A 13765-nucleotide genomic window follows, 5' to 3' on the forward strand; every position below is an offset into this window, starting at 1 on the left:
TGGTCCGTCATTTCTCCTTCACGTATTACCTGAAGTCCTTACTAACTTTACAGTTCAGGAAATTGAAGACAGTAACAGTTTTTGACACTACTAATCTAAGAGCATCAAGTGGAGAAGAGGGAGGGAAACTGATTTCTCTGACAAAGTGATTTCTCTGGGGAAAAAAGTATTCTAGGATTTTCCAATCTGATTTTGAGTAAAATTTTATTGACATTTAATTAATATTGAAGTCAAAAGTTAGGCTCAGACTTTGGTTGGTGATAGACACTGGGATTGTGTCCTAAAGCTGGTTTGTACCTGCTCATAAAAGCCAACTGTTCAACTCTGGCAAAAAAACTTTGGTGAGCCAGTTGTTAAACACAGATATTATTTAAAATTGAACTATACAAACTAAATATTAAATAAGTGATATTAAACACAAAGGTAATAATATTCAAAATCCATCACCTCCTAATAAGTTGATTATGTTTGACTCCTACAAACTCTTGAATTTATTCATATTTATTGTACCTGCATGGTAGAAATACAAAACAATAGCAAGTTATCATGCATCTCTCCCCATTGTCAACCTGAAATCAACCAGGGTGAGAGTATGTGCACCATGGAAATTAGCAAACACTACAAATGGGATCTTTTTTTTTTATGAGAAAACTGATTGTTAAATATTTACCGTCACACTACTGGACATCATCTTCAAACATTAAAGAAATCAATTTAATTTGAACAGTTATGACTTTTGGGACAAATGGCTTGAAACAATCTAAAATGATTTTAAAATATTACCTCTGATCTCTACTGGCCAAATTTAGGGCAATTTGAACACTACAATGTCCAAAAGACATTACAATATATTAAATAAAAAAATTTTTTTAAGAATCGATGATGCTAAAATAGAGAAGGAGGAAAGAGGAAAGCACTGTTACACAGAAGAATGTAGCTAATAAATGTAAAAAACAAATAGAATTAGAAAATCTCCATTTACAGCTTCATTGTTAAAACTGAGTCAGATAAGGATCATTGGTAAACATTATAATTATTAGAAGAAAGCTTATTGGAGGGCACAATATTCACATGATCATCCTACAGATAATTTCTTAGTTTCAAAGAGGAAGCAATCTGGTGAAAACATCTTAACCAAGAGATCAAGCTTAGCTTCACCAGCGAAGGAACACAGTGACACTACATAATGCAACACATTATACACATCACTCATGTGGTATTCTTGCCAAAAATGTTCAACCTGAACCAAATCGTGAGGAAATAATCAGACAAATCCATTTTGAGGAGCATTCTACAATGTTTTAGAGCCCTAAAAATATCAATGTCAAACAGAAAAAAAGGTAGAGAGGTTGTTCTAAAATAGATTAAAGGAGACTGAGGAAACAACCAAATGCAATGTATTATCTTTGCTTGGATCCTGAAACAACAACAAAAAAAGTAGGAAGGGAAGTTTGAGGTCCATTTAGAAACTTTGAACGTGCACTCTACATTTGATAATATTATTGCATCAGCGTTAAATTTCTTGAGAGTGATCATTTTATTGTGACTTTGCGGGATATTACCCATGTTTTCACAGGCTTAAGTAACATCTGCAACTTAAGAAAACTTATATGCTTGCAAACACACAATGCAAATGCAGCAAAATGTTAAGAATTGGTGAATCTATGTGAAGGATATACAGGCATTCATTATACTCCTCTTTATCTTACTTTTCTAAAGAATTGAACTTTTTAAAATAAAAAGTTAGGTAAAATACACAAAGTGGGAGAGAATGAAAAGAAGGGTAAGGAGGAAGAGGAGGAGGAAAGGAAGAGAGGGAGGAAAGATCCACCAGGAAACATCTAATGAAAAAAGACCTTTAAGACTCATCATCTAATCAGGAACACCAGCTACTCTTGAAATAAAAGCTTAAATATAATGTTCCTATAATCATAAATGCACACAAGACAAGACACTTAGAGATAAGAGGAAATTTACCATTGCTTGTTATAAAATTTGAGATTAATCTTGATATTTATAAATTCAATAGTGATATATTCATATTATGATAAACAATTTTATTCATATCATGATATTTATATTTAGATGGTATCAACATCCTGAAATAATATGCAGCCATCAAAACACTCACAAAACAAAGGGAATAGAAAAACACAATATAATTTTAGCCAAAGAAGCAGTAAATATTCTCCAGATGAGCTTCATTTTTATTTTTTATTATAGCATTATTAACATGAAAAAATGCACATATCTTAGGTATTCAGTTTTATGAATTTTGGAAATTGTGTATGCTGGTGTAACTACTAACCAAAACAAAAAATAGAGCATTTTCATCACCCTCCTAAGATTCCCTCTTGCCCATTTCCAATCAATTCCCTGCCTTTATTCTCACTAGGCAATCATTTTCTTATTTCTGTCTCTAAAGACTAGTTTTGCCTGTTCTTAGACTTCATATAAATGGCATCATACAATATTTACTCTTTCATGTCTGGTTTCTTTTGCTTAATAATTATATGAGATCATTACATTTTGAGATACATTCATGTTGTTGAATGTATCAGGAGTTCATTCTTTTGTATTGCTAAGTAATAACTGATTGTATAAATACACATTTTGTAAGAATTCCATTGTATAAATTCATTTTTCCTTCTCCCTGTTAATAGACATTGGACTGTTTACAGTTTTAAGTGTTTATGGATAATCTCAATATTGCCACGTCTTAGGTTATTTTGTGGACATGTGTTTAACTTCCCTCCAGAAAATATCAGAAATGGAGTAAGTTAGGTGTAAACTTTGTAAGATCTGCTAGGAAATTCACCAAAGTGTATATGCTATTTTACGCTCTCACCAACAATAATGAGAGTTCCAGTTGCTCCATATACCCTCCAACATTTGGTGTTGTCAATCTTTTTCACTTTAGCCACCCTAATGAGTTGAAATAGTATTTCATAGTGGATATAATTTGCATTATCTAATGACTAATGATGACTAATGAAGTTGAATAGTTTTGTTCCTATACTTACTGCCCACTTATGTATATATATAATATATGTATCTTCTTCATTGAAGCATCTATAGTGATTTAAAAATATATCCACAAATTATTTGATATTCCTTCATTTAAAAGGTGGAGCCTAATTTCCTTAAATCTGGGCTGTACTCAGTGACTTGATTTTAATAAAGAGACTATGGTTGAAGTGAAGGTGTGCATGTCTAAAACAGAATGTGAAAGGCATTGTGACTTCCTCTTGGCTGTCTCTCTTGGATTGCTCACTCTGGGGGAGGACAGCTGCCATATCATGAGGACATATTCTCAAGTAACCTATAAAGAAGCCCACGTGGCAAGGAACTGATGCCTACTGCAAACAGCCATGTGAGTGAGTCATCCTGCAAGGGAGTCTTCCAGCTCCAGTCAGACCTTCAACTGACTGCAGCCCCAAGTGATATACTCACTGTAGCCTCATAAGCAACACTCAACTAGAAACATGCAGCTAACTTTCCCCCAAATTCCTGACTCTCAAAAAGTACAAGATAATAAATATTTGTTGCTTTACCTAATTATTATACAAAAATTAATAATTACTATGTATTATTAATTTATTACTGTTTTTAGAGTTTCTTTATATATCTGGATACAAGCCTTTTGTCATATATATGTACTGAGAATATTTTTTTCCCCAGTTTATGACTTGTCTGGTCATTTCTGAATGATGTCTTCTAATGAGTAAAGAAATTTTGCATTGTTGAATTAAACATTATTTATCTTATTTCTCTTATGTATTTGGTTTTTTCCCTATGAAATCTCTGTCCCAAGATCAAGATGGCCTCTTTTTATTCTTCTTGAAGCTTTATGTTTCTGATTTTAAGTTAAGGTCTATGACCTATCTCAAATTAATTTTTTGTGTATGGAGATATGGGTCAAAGTTCATTTGTTTTCTTCCATATGGATATTCAGTTGTTCCAGCAGCTTTGACACATTAATTGATCTTGATTTAATTGTTTAAAAAGATAATATACACACAAAAATGCTAAAAGTATTTCTAAAAATGTTCACCATGATTATTATTAAGCGGTAGGATTAGAAGTGGTTTCTTGTCTTCTTTAGATTTTTCTGTATTTCCTTAATTTTTGACAATGAACCTATAATACTTTATATCCAAAATGTATGAAACATTTAATTTTTCACATTTACTTTTCCTTATTTGCTTTAAATATAGCATAAAATCTGTAAAATTATAGCTTAAAATGCATGTAAATACACGTATCTTTAGAAAATTTATGTGTATGACTCTATACAAATAAACACAGTAATATCTTACTAATTTAGACAAAAGTCCATCTGAATAAATGGACACACTGTAAAAAGTATTATAAAAATTATTTTATATTTAAGTTCAATTTTTATTACTTTCATTTATATTGAATAATTCTGAAAGTCCATAAAGTCTGCCAAGTAGAAAACTCTGGACTCCATTTTCAAATATGAATACTTTGTCATTTCAATTTTGTAATTATTTATATTCAAATTATTTCTGTGCTGGTAAAGTGTTATACAAAGGCCCAGGCATCCTTTTCCTCCTACAAGGGTTAAACATTTATCTCCCAAGTTTGTACAGCATTCTTTGGAAACTCTCTCTTGTCAGAGCAAAAGTAAACATCAACCTCTATGTATCTGAGTATCACAGATGCAGTCAAAATGAAAGCAGTTTTACTGTAACATGGTATTATTCCCAAAGAGATAAATATACACTGGCAAAAGAGGAAGACAAGCTTAGAATCAACAGTAAAAATGCATAACTCATCAGTTTCCATCACAGAAATGTCCCATAAAACTTTCTTCTTTCTGTTTTGAATCAGTTTTGGATTCCTTGAGTTTTGCTTGAGGTTTAAATTTCAGCCTTAAGTGATCAAACACCAGGTCTTTCAGCCTGGCTTTCTCACTTCACAGCAATTCAAGCCAGCCTAGGAAATTCAACTTAACCAAAATACAGTCAAACTCTTGGAAAACTCTCAACACACCTGGCCTACATTTGAGCTGTATGACAACTGGGGTTTCAAGCTTCACTGCATTAGTTTGTGGCACAACAGTTAGCCACATGCTTCTGGCGGGGGGGCAGCGTGTGTGTGTGTGTGCTGCATCACCATCACCGGAATGCTGAGAATGGAAGTACGGCGGGGAGTGTAACAGCAGTCCTTCTAACAGACCAGGTAACCAAAACATTTCACTGTTAAAGCTACTGGGCCAACTGAACGACACATGCGTACTGGTGAAACTGAGTAGAAAATTAGAAAACTACTGTATGGAGAGCAGCACTGTCAGAAGCATATCTACCAGAAGGGCCTTGCAACATGGAACAAATAGTTAACATGAATAAACATGGAGGGAGGAAAGAATCCTGGAAAAGCGATCACAAAACTGCAAAATGACTATTGAGGACTGAAAGATTTCATGTGGAAACTTTTCTGCAGCTGTGACCGTTTGTCTGTATTAACAACAGACCTGTTTCGTTTTGTTTGGGGGTCTGACAAATTACAGTATCCTGTGCTCTTCTGTCTTGTGGAAAAACAAAGGGAAACGTAGCTCTACAGATTCTTCATTCTGTATTTTTACGTTTTCCCCACTTGTCCTGAGCTCTCTCACGGCTGTTGACTAGATGAGAAAGCCTTCAATCTTCAGTTGCAAAGTCAGAGGAAAAGGTTTGATCTTGGCAATTGTCAGTCAGTCTCTAATGGAAATGCAAGCTGTATGCTCTGGAAACCCTGGCTTCGGTGCCGGGGGATCATGTGCAAACTGCAGAGTGAGTGGTTGGGCTGGAATCTGGAACAGCGTTCCCAGGCCTTTGCCCAGTCTCCCATCCCCACAATTTCCATAACTGCTTATTCCAAACCTACTTCTCTGCTTGCTTGCAACCAATACAAATTAACATTTTCATCAAAAGCATTTACGTGCCTAACTGGTGAAGAAAGCAAGATACTATAACAAGAAGTGAAACAGGACAAATGTAAAATTGTAAGAAAACAAAATCAGTTCAGAAAGTATTGCTTTTCAAGGACCAATAAAGGAGATCCTTGTGTTTTGTTGTTGTTTTTTCCTTGTCTTTTTAAGCTTAAGGAAAAGGACTTGGTCTCATTTAGGCAGAAAGGAGAATATTCTTAGTGCTTAACCCATGCCCCTCAACACACACACACACACACACACACACACACACACACACACACACTTTTTTTTTTTTAAAGAAGAGTTTGTCTGTGGGTGATGACTGGTTTGAAGAGAACTGGAATAACAGAGTACATGTCTATCACCTTCTATTCATTGTTATGACATGGGATCCAGAAGGTAGAAGAGGATTTCCTGCCTTTCTCCTATTTCTACTTATGAATACCATCCTTATTTTTTTCACAGTGCCTGTGGTGGGTTGAATGGTGGCCCCCAACAAGCTATGTCCATGTCTTAGCCACTAGAACTTGAGAATGTGATCTTATTTGGAGGAGGAAAAAAAAAGTCTTAGAAGATTAAATTAAGAGTCTTGAGATGAGATTATCTTGGATTACCCAGTTTGGCCCCCAGAGCAACAACAAGCACCCTTATGAGAGAAAGAAAAGAAAAAGGGAAAATGGAGACAGAGTTTGGAGTGACGCAGCCACAACCCAAGGAACAGCTGGAGCCCCCAGCATTTGGAAACAGAGAGGAAGGAATCTCTCCTAATGCCTCCATAGAGTATGCAGCCCTGCTAACACCTTGATTTGAGACTTCTGGCCTCCAGGACTATGAGAGAAAGGGTTCTGTTGTTTTAAGCCACCAAATTTGCAGTAGTTTGTTACAGCAGACTTAGGAAACTAATACAGTTACCCACGGTCTTGATCAGTTGCTGCTTCCTCAGTTTCTGTTGCTCATTCATTTGTTCAGAAAACAGACAGGCAATGTATCAGGCACAGAGCAATACACAGGGACACTGAATTGAAAAAAACATTGTTCTCAAGAGCTTTATAATCTAATAGAGAGAATCAGACATATAAACTAAGAAGTACAATACAGTACTGCTGATGTCATTATAATGTGTGGGCACAAGAAAGTGGTCACTGCTCCCTGGAATTGTCACCCAGCAATCAAAGAGGAGGGACATATGAAAGCTGAGAAGATGTCTGCTGGTTAAATGGATATGGGAAGAAGGGAAACCCTGGAAGAGAAAGGAGCACGAACAGAGTTATGGAGGTGTGAAATCACGTAGCCTCTATGGAAATTGGTTGTTTTTAAGTATGTCCACTAAGATTCCAAAGTAGGCATGATACAAGGAAAGAGTACATAAGAGCTAGATTATAGAGAGCCACATTAGCCAAGCTAAAGAGTTTGGATTGCATCCTACAATAAATGGGAAGCTACTTAAGGGTTTTAAGCACAGTGAGACTATCATCACTCTTGTATTTTAGAAAGATCACTTTGGTAGAGGTGGGAAGGGTGGCTTGGAGACTCAAAACCAAGGCAAAGAGATTAATTAGAAGAGTATTGATTTGGTCCTAGGTAAAAGATTTATTGATTAAAGGCGGATGTGAGGCACAATTATGAGATTAAAACACAGGGCTGGATAAAAGAGAAACTTACAAAGGAATCTGATACAGAAAAAAGTCTGAGTTAGAGAAGTAAGAAGGAAACAAAGAAAATTCTATTACAGTAACCGAGAGAGATGAAGGTATCAAGAGGGGAGCAACAACAGTCAGAAGCCACCGAGAAGCCAAGTAACGTGAACACTGAGAGATGTCCATTGGGTTTGTCAACAAAGAGACCATTGGTGACTTTGTCAGAGACATTTGAGGGCAGATGTTAACAACCAGCAGTGTAAATTTCCAGCAAATCAGTAAGCAACAGCAAAATGAGGAGGCTCGTCAATAGAATAGTAGCTGTCAAAATGTGTTCCCCGCACATTCCCCAACATCATCTGAGAACTCTGAAATGCAAATTCTCAGGCCCCACTTCCATTGAATCAGACACTCAGAGGCAGAGACAAAAAAAAAATTTGTGTTCTAATAAACCCTCCATTGATTCGATACTCGCTAAACTACTGAGAACCACTTACACACAACATACAGGGCCTTACTACCAAAATTGTGAGGCATAAACTGTCAGCATCAGTAACACCCGGGAGCTTGTTACACATGTAGAATTTAGAACCCCACACCTGACCTGCTGAATCAGAATCTGCATTTTTAACAAGATCCCTAGGGATTCAGATGCACATGAAGTTTGAGAAGCATGGCTGAAGGATTTCAATCTCAACAGCTTCCATGCCCAACACCTCAGAATATTTATTATACAAATCCAGTAAACGATGTTAATCAATGAGATGAGATGAGATGAGATGAGAGAGAACGCCATATAACACACCAAAATATCCTCCATTCAAACGGGATATTAAATAAGAGACAGAAAACAAGCAATAGTTTAGATGAGACCAGGAAAACTCCAGGTGTAATCAAAGCAGTACAGGTGTTTTCTGGTTCACTGGCATTCAATTCCATGTTACAGAGATATATGCTTTTCTTCAAAACACTAACAAACTAACTGAACTTTATTATATCATTCTGATGGAAAGTAATAGCAGGCCACTAGGACTTTATTCAAAAAAGGCTCTTGGTATCCTTGACAGAGACAGCATATGGGAACAGGCAGATCTTTATCAGGTCTAGTAGGGAGCTGCTTATGTTAGGAAACCAAGAACATTAATATCTGTGCAAATTACTGTATGTAACATATAGCTCAATAAAAACAATGCCGAAAACAATTATACTTATTTTGTGTGAATATGGCTTAACCCAAAGGTTCTCAAGGTGTCCTCAGACCAGCAGCATCGGTATCACCTTTGAGCTTGTCAGAACCTGCACTACGGGCTCCACACTGACCCACTAGATCAGAATCTCTGCTGATGGGACCCAGGAAACTGTTTTAACAAGTCCTCTGGGTGATTCTGACGCACGTTAACATTTGAGAAGCACTTCAAATAAAACAGTGTCTCCTCTTTGCCTAAACTGCCTCTTACCAGTCTCTTCTTCATTTAAGTGTTTTCATTTATCTTTCATGCTCTTTCATGGCTCCTTGCCTCCTTCCTCTTTTTTCTTCCTCTATCTACCTATGTCTTTCCATTCTACTTTTTCACTTCCTGTTTCTTTCCTAACTCACTTTAGCTTTGAACTGCCTCATTCTTGAAGCTGCATACAAATCTAGCACTTCTGCTCACAAGTTTGCCAACCTAAGCAAGTCTACCAGATACCCATGCTCAGCATTATGAAAGAAACGAAACAGAACATCAGCCACTTTGCTCTTGAAACAAAGCAGCTTGCAGAAGTGACTTTATAGAACTAGTCATTGTACAGTTCTTCGGTATTAATGTGACTTTAATTAGCAAGGGTACTCATGACAGTCATGTGCTAATTGTCCACAAAATGTCTGATGGCATGGATGAGGACAAGACTTTCAGTCTACAGACAATTTACCAGAACATTTGGCCCCTGTTTTAGGATTAACGGTTCCTGCCTTCACCACAGGAGGTGGCTAATAACCACAGCAGGAACAAATATTAATAATTCTACTAAATAATTTTTAAAATATTAATAAAAATATTATTTTGTTTAACTGTAATAGTCTGTCTTTATCATATAGCCTACTGCTCATAATAGTAATTGCTCACAATTATTTAGTACTGAATTTGTTCCAGGCTCTTTTCTAGGAGCTTAATAGTTATTAATGTATTTAAATCTCCCCACAACCCTATGAGGTCAGTAGTATTGCCATCTCCGTTTTACAGATAAGGAAATGAAAGCATAGAAAGGTTAAGTAACTTGTCGAGGGTCACACTGCTAAGAGGTACTGGAGATGGGATCTGCACAAAGGGAATCTCGCTCTGGGGTCCTAGATCAGATTCACTCTGTTACACTGCTTCTCATGTGAGAATGAGCTGAATTACACAAGGCCCATTTGAATTTCATACTCCTCCATATTTCATAATAAAAGATTTAGTAAAAATTTTCACATCTTAATACTTTCAACTGGAAAAAGTATGGCGTAATGGAACTAGTGATAGACTGGGAGCCAGAAGTCCTCAATTTCCATGTTTGTGTTATAGGCAACTAGCCTGATGATTATGGAGAAACTCACGGCTTTAATCTCAATAGGTCACAATTTCTTCTCTTGTAAAAAGAGAGACCTAGACTTCATTAAGTCATATTTATTGTTCTCTCCAGATCTAACATTCTATAAATTCTAAGAATAAAACATAGTCCCAGGAAGTAATTAAACTTAGGAATAGAATGGTACACAGGAGCATAATTAATTAATTTTCTAATTATTCCTTTAGCTATAATATAAACAAATAACTCAATATGGCACAATTCTTGTTTACTTGGGTAGAACAGCGTTTGCTACTATGTGAACAACATGCATAGAAATAATAGTCTCCTATTGCTGTTTTAACAAATTACCACAAATTTATTGGTTTAAAGCAAAACAAATTATTATCTTACAGTTCTAGAGGTCAGAAATGTAAAATGTGTCTTACAGGGCTAAAGACCAAGGTTTCAGCAGGGCTGCATCCCTTTGGGGGCTCTAGAGGAGAATCCCGTTAGCTGGCTTTCTAGCCCGGGGGGGCTGCCTGCGTTCCTTGGCTGATGGTACCCTTCCTCCATTTTCAAAGCCAGCAACTCAGGTTCAGTCCTCACATTACATCTTTCTGACTTCTGTCTCCTTCTTTAACATATGAGGACACTTGTGATTAGATTCGCCTGCCTGCATAATCCAGGATAACCTCTCCATCTCAAAACCCTTGACTTAATGGCATCTGTAAAGTCCTTTTGTCATGTAAGGTAACACATTAACAGATTTCAGGGATTAGGACTGGTACATGTTGGGTGGAGGGGTATTATTCTGCCTGCTATGGGCATATTTTTGGGTTCTCGGGAAGCCTTCTGTTTCATATATTTAAAACAAAAGTGTTCCTTAACAAAAAGGAAAAATACTCAATTCTGAAATATGAATGAAGTTTACATTTAACTAAACGATGAAGTGCATATGTCCATTTATTGAATATTTTCTAGAGTTGTTATTGTTTCAAGTACACAAGAATGTTAGAGCCCAAAAAGACCACAGAGACGATCTAGTGAAGGCAAGCCTCCTTATTTTACAAATGAAGAAACGAGGGTTTAGGGAGGCTAGTGACTTGTTAGTGAGTGAAAAGGGAGCAGAACACCTCCTGGCTTAGTTCCCAGGTCTCAGCCTCCTCCATGATACCTTTAGGCTGCCTTTCATTTTTTCAATCTACCAATAATTTCTGGGACTTCTGCATAAAATTTGTTACCTTAATGCTTAAGGAAAAATCTGAGCTAAATATCCCTTGGCATATTGGGCAACTCAGACACTCCTTCACAGCTGATGCTAATGATTAGAACAGGACTCTTACTCTTCCTTCTTCTTTGGGGAAGTAGGTGAAAGACTAAGATACAGCAGAAGGAAAAAAAGTCTTGGTCTTTTGATTGCCATGTGATGATAAAGAGTAAGAGGAAAGCTATGCTGTGGTAAGGAAAGTAGCTAAACCACAGATGAGGAGCTCATTGAAAAAACATCTTGTAAATACGCTTTCTTATGCTTAAAATGTGTCAAATGCAATGCCTTAGATGTCATGCTAGTAAGGGGATTTAATGCCATATGGGCTGTTCATAAAGCAAAAACTGTATTAAACACAAAATGTCTAAGAATAACAACAAACTTAGTTGACTCCTTAAAATATGTCATTGTCTTTCTAGGTCAAATCCTTGTTTTGAAAAGGAACATGTTAACTTCTGCATTGCACAGAGCACAGAGGGTACAACACCAGCCCTAAACAGGGGCAGCATGAACAGCACTGTCAGCCTTCCCACCCCAGCTTCCCCTTCCTTAAAAAGCAGAAATTTTTAGCTTCTCCTTGGAGAAGGGCAACAAAACCCTTCTGAAATACCACTGTTAGAAACCCTACCATTAGGAAACTACATTAACAGATTAAAGGTTAAAGAGTATATGATGATTTCAGCAGATGCCAAGAAAGCATTTTTGAAATACAATCCATTCTTTTTTTTTTTAAATTTCATCTTAGCCAGCTAATAATGAGAATAAATGTTCTTAAATAAATGTGCTGTATAGGACCTACCAGAATTCTACAACAAAAAATCTTAATGGTAAAACCCATGTTCCTGGAAATTCCAATTAGCGTTTTAGCGACTCACTCACAATATGAATGACTAGCCAAGGATCCTTAGACATTTGGTTAAAATCTCTAACAAGATCGAGATAAACAAGCACAGAGGGAAAAAAATCTTTTATTGTTCTTCTGAACAATAAAAGATTTTTTAAAAAACTAGAGAGAGGGAAGAAAGTAAAGGAGGGACAGAAGGAAGGAAAGAAGGGGGAAAAGGAAAAAATGAAGACAACAGAGAACACAAAAGAGCTCTGGAAATTTTAAAGTATATATGGAAAACAAAACAAAGAAAAACCAAGAAGATAGTTGGAAGATAAGGCTGAGAAAATATCCAAGAAACTAAAACAAAAAGATAAAGGACTTAAAAATGGTAGAGAAAAGATAAAATAATTAGAGGATCAATCTAGGAGATCCAGCATCTGAATAACAGGAATTCTAAAGAGAAAGCTCCAAGAAAATGGTGGGGAGGACATTACTGAAGAAACAATATGAGAAAATTTCTAGAACTGATGTACATGGTTTCCAGATTCAACTACAAAGCACAAAGGCACACCAAGGCACACTGCTGTGAAATTTCAGAGCACTCAGGACAAAGAGAAGATTCTTCAAACTCACAGAAAGGAAAATAGGTTACATTAAAATGGCACTGGATTTCATATAATAACACTTTTACCAAGTAATTAAAGAATTAACATCTTAATTTTGAAGGGTAAATATTGCTAACATAAATACCTGAATTCAGCCAAGTTACGAATCATATCTAGTGTGACATATTTCAGACATTTAGAGTCTCAAAAACTTTACTTTCCACAAGTCTTTCTAAGGAAGCTACTGAAGAATGTGTGCCACCAAAACAATAGAGTAAAATAAGAAAGAGGAAGACTTGCTATTCCAAAAACAGGGATGCAAGAAAAGGAAGAGGTCAAAGGACATCCTAGATTGATGGCAGAGGCAAAACATGGGATGACTGAAGTTCAGCACTTATATTTAGCTAAAGGAATACTGTAACAGTCAGGACAGGCTAAGTTATGCTGCAGCAATAAACAACTCCAAAAAGCCCTCAGTGAATTAGAATATCAAAGATTAACTTCTGTCTCACACTACATGTCCATTGTAGATTAGCTTAGTTAGCAGACAATCTCTGCTTACTACGGTCACTTACAAATCAGGCCAAGAGGGCAGTCCCCTTCTGTAAAGTTGTTAAATGACTACCACCATAACAGCAAGAACAAGAAGCAGTCCCTAAGATTTTTAAAAGAAAAAATAAAATATACATATTACTTTACTTGACCATATTGAAATAGATTTTGTAGTTTTCTTGGGAGGTCTTAGGCTCAATTAGTGATAGGTACACAAAAAACTCAGCAAAAAAGAAAAAAATAAAGTTGTACAAGAAAGGAAATGTAATTATAGTATATTGTATAGCTTATCTGGGAATAAAGTTTTTACAGTCATATTAATATTGACACTGAACATTTTACTTAGCAAAAAAAAATATGGTGTAACAAATAGGAGTATGTGGGGATGGAGAAGTATGTGTGGGGGTAATG

The 13765-nt window shown here is 36.1% G+C and overlaps 1 long non-coding RNA gene across 12 annotated transcripts in view; it reads left to right on the forward strand.

Moving 5' to 3' along the window:
• Nucleotides 1-13765, forward strand: part of LOC140697700 (uncharacterized) — a 71825-nt gene that overhangs the window by 22009 nt on the left and 36051 nt on the right. The gene's annotated exons all lie outside the window — the stretch shown is intronic.

This window comes from Vicugna pacos, chromosome 8 (genome assembly GCF_048564905.1).
Source record: "Vicugna pacos chromosome 8, VicPac4, whole genome shotgun sequence".
In the NCBI taxonomy this organism is placed as follows: Eukaryota; Metazoa; Chordata; class Mammalia; order Artiodactyla; family Camelidae; genus Vicugna; species Vicugna pacos.